The 3,695-nt window shown below is 65.0% G+C and overlaps 1 non-coding gene across 1 annotated transcript; it reads left to right on the top strand.

Annotated features, from left to right (window-relative positions):
- The first annotated feature begins 461 nt into the window (after positions 1-461).
- TRNAA-AGC (transfer RNA alanine (anticodon AGC)) lies at positions 462-534 on the top strand. The gene has a single exon. It is a non-coding gene; the product is annotated as a tRNA-Ala (tRNA).
- Positions 535-3,695: the final 3,161 nt, after the last annotated feature.

The following is a 3,695-nucleotide window of genomic DNA, read 5'->3' as shown; positions in this document are numbered from 1 at the left end:
CGTCTTCTGCAGCGCCCCCGGTGCCCGCGGGCACACGGCCTCGGGCATGGCCCCCGGTGCCCCCCGGCACATGCCCTTTGCAGCCGCCCCCGCCCGGTGCTTCTCCACGCCCGCTCCGCTCGGGCTCCGCAAGCCGCCGCGTCCCCGGGCGGACGCCGCCGCACACGCCCGTGCCCCTCGGCTCTGCCCCTCCCCACCCCCACCTCCTCCTCGTTCCCCTCCTCCCCTCCCGGTCCGGTCCCGTTGTTCCCCGCCCCGCTCCGCTCCCCTCCGCTGCTCACCGCGGGGCGCCGCGCGGGCGAGCGCGAGCTCCCGGTCCCGCCGCGCATCCTCCGCTGCCGCGCAGGCGCAGTACGAGACCCCCCCCCCGCCTTCCCCCGTCGGGACGTGGAAGCAGCGGCACCGCCCGGACCCCGGCGGGAAGAGCACAGAACGGCGGCGGGAGGCGGAGACGGCAGGGAGGGGAATTAGCTCAAATGGTAGAGCGCTCGCTTAGCATGCGAGAGGTAGCGGGATCGATGCCCGCATTCTCCACGCCTTTTGCCGCCCGCCCGCGGCAGCTCTGCTTTTGCCCTCCGCAGGTTCCTCGGCACAGGGGCAAGGAAGCGCAGAGCCCTGGTGGCCGGAGGAGAGCGCCAAGGGCCAGCCGGCACCGCTCAGCCGCACCTCAACGGCTTTAAAACCCCTCCAGGGGTGGGGACTCCCCCACTGCGCCGGGCAGCCTGGGCCAGGCCTGGACAGCCCCAGGTAGGAAGAAGCTGCTCCTCATGCGCAACCCAAACCTCCTCTGGTGCAGCTGGAGGCCATTTCCCTTGGGCTCAGCACTTACAATAAGGAAGAGGAGCTCCTCAGCCTCCTTTCCTGCAGGCCCTCCGAGCTGCTCCCAGAGCTGTGCTCCTCTCCAAGAGCACTTTGCTTTTCTTCTTTATTCCTTAAAAAACTTCCTTCATTTCCTATTTGCTTCATAGAGTTCCCACAGATACTCCTGCTCAACCTCTGCTTCGGGCAAGCAGAGCACTGCCTGCAGCATGCAGGGCACTGCAAGAGGACCCTCTGCTTCCTCATTTAATGCTGGCCAAAGCCAGCATCCCCCCAGCCCCATGCCACGCTGGCTCCAGCCCCCATGCCACGGCAGCTCCAGCCCCATCCCATCACCTGCTCATCCCATCCAGGAGTGGAAGCCCCTGCAGTGCCCCCTCCTAGCAGCCTCCAAGAGCCAGAACTCTCAAGTGCCTTTAACAACTCTGGGAAGGCAGCAGCATGCCTGGAGGAGCCTTCAGTGTCTGCCACTTAGCCAAACCCTGGCAGGGTTTTGCCCAGCTGCAAAGTTCAGGCAAATAGGACAAGAGGAAGTGGCCTCAAGTTGCACCAGGGGAGGCTGAGGTTGGACATGAGGAACAAGTTCTTACCCAGAAGGGCTGTGGAGGCCTGGCCCAAGCTGCTCAGGGCAGTGGTGGAGTGTCCTCCCCTGGAGGGACTGAGGAGAGGCTGCAGTGAGTCCAGAGTGATTTGGCACAAGTGCCCAGGAATCCCTAGGGGCAGAGCCGTGGATGCTCAGGGGAGATGTCCCCACTGGCAGTGCCACAGAACTGGCACAGCCCTCTCAGCTCACCCAGCCCAACCATTCCCCAACTCTGCCAGGGCTGGGGCTCAACCATAGTCCTCAGCACCACGGCTCTGCCCCTTGGAAACACCTCCAGGGTGCACCAGGGGAGGTTCAGGCTGGATGCTAGGAAGAAACTCTTCAGAGAGAGATTGGCCCTGGGAATGCGCTGCCCAGGGAGGTGGTGGAGTCCCCATCCCTGGAGGTGTTCAGGAGGAGACTTGACAGGGTGCTTGGTGCCATGGGTTAGTTGATGAGGTGGTGTTGGATGATAGGTTGGATGTGATGATCTCAAAGGTCTCTTCCAACCTGGTTAATTCCATTCCATTCCAAAGTGAGGATGGGGACTCCACCACCTCCCTGGGCAGCCTCTGCCAGGCTTGGACAACCCTTTCAGTCATGAAGTTTCTTCCCATGTCCAACCTAAGCCTCCCCTGGTACAACTGGAGGCCATTTTCACACTTGTTACAAGGGAGAGGCTGATCCTGGCTCCAGCCTCCTCTCAGGGAGCTGCAGAGAGCAAGGAGGGCTCCCTCAGCCTCCTCTGCTCCAGGCTCAACCCCCCCAGCTCCCTCAGCTGCTCCTCCCCAACCCTGCTCTCCAGACCCTTCCCCAGCTCCATTGCCCTTCTCTGGCCCTGCTCCAGCCCTCAAAGTCCTTCTGGGAGTGAGGAGCCCAAAACTGAACCCAGCCCTCAAGCTGTGCCCTCCCCAGTGCCCAGCCCAGGGGCACCATCCCTGCCCTGCTCCTGCTGCCCACAGCATTGTTGCTCCAGGCCAGGCTGCTGCTGCCCTTCTTGCCCCCCTGGGCACTGCTGGCTCATCTTCAGCTGCTGGCACCCAGCACCCCCAGGGCCTTTCCTGCTGGGCAGTTTGCAGCCATTCTGCCCCCAGCCTGGAGCCTTCCTGGGGTTGCTGTGACTGAGGTGCAGGACCCAGCCCTTGGCCTTGCTGAACATCATCCCATTGGCCTCAGCCAAGGGCCCATCCTGCCCAGAGCCCTGTTGAGCATCACCTTCAATATCTGCAGGTGTCTTGGGGTCAATCCTCTCATTTCCCCCTCTGGCTTTGCCCTCATCTCAAGCCTCAACCCCTGCTGGTGTCTTGGTGACAAGGGGAAACCTCAGGATAATGGAAACATAAAGCAGGGCCCAGAGCCTGCTCAGTACAAAGCTAAAGCAGGAGCCCGAGCCTGGGCAGTGGGAGCCTGAAGCGGGAGCCAGAGCCTGGGCAGTGGGAGCCTGAAGCGGGAGCCAGAGCCTGGGCAGCGGGAGCCTGAAGCGGGAGCCAGAGCCCGGGCAGTGGGAGCCTGAAGCGGGAGCCAGAGCCTGGGCAGTGGGAGCCTGAAGCGGGAGCCAGAGCCTGGGCAGCGGGAGCCTGAAGCGGGAGCCAGAGCCTGGGCAGCGGGAGCCAGAGCCCGGGCAGTGGGAGCCTGAAGCGGGAGCCAGAGCCTGGGCAGTGGGAGCCTGAAGCGGGAGACAGAGCCTGGGCAGTGGGAGCCTGAAGCGGGAGCCTGAGCCTGGGCAGTGGGAGCCTGAAGCGGGAGCCAGAGCCTGGGCAGTGGGAGCCTGAAGCGGGAGCCTGAGCCCGGGCAGTGGGAGCCTGAAGCGGGAGCCTGAGCCCGGGCAGTGGGAGCCTGAAGCAGGAGCCCGAGCCTGGGCAGTGGGAGCCTGAAGCGGGAGCCAGAGCCTGGGCAGTGGGAGCCTGAAGCGGGAGCCAGAGCCTGGGCAGTGGGAGCCTGAAGCGGGAGCCAGAGCCTGGGCAGAGGGAGCCTGAAGCGGGAGCCTGAGCCTGGGCAGTGGGAGCCTGAAGCGGGAGCCAGAGCCTGGGCAGTGGGAGCCTGAAGCGGGAGCCTGAGCCTGGGCAGTGGGAGCCTGAAGCGGGAGCCAGAGCCTGGGCAGAGGGAGCCTGAAGCGGGAGCCTGAGCCTGGGCAGTGGGAGCCTGAAGCGGGAGCCAGAGCCTGGGCAGAGGGAGCCTGAAGCGGGAGCCTGAGCCTGGGCAGTGGGAGCCTGAAGCGGGAGCCAGAGCCTGGGCAGTGGGAGCCTGAAGCGGGAGCCTGAGCCTGGGCAGTGGGAGCCTGAAGCGGGAGCCT

Source organism: Dryobates pubescens, chromosome 22, assembly GCF_014839835.1.
Source record: "Dryobates pubescens isolate bDryPub1 chromosome 22, bDryPub1.pri, whole genome shotgun sequence".
Lineage (NCBI taxonomy): Eukaryota > Metazoa > Chordata > Aves > Piciformes > Picidae > Dryobates > Dryobates pubescens.
The sequence above is the reverse complement of the archived record's forward strand: the minus strand, read 5'-3'. Positions and strand labels throughout refer to the sequence as shown.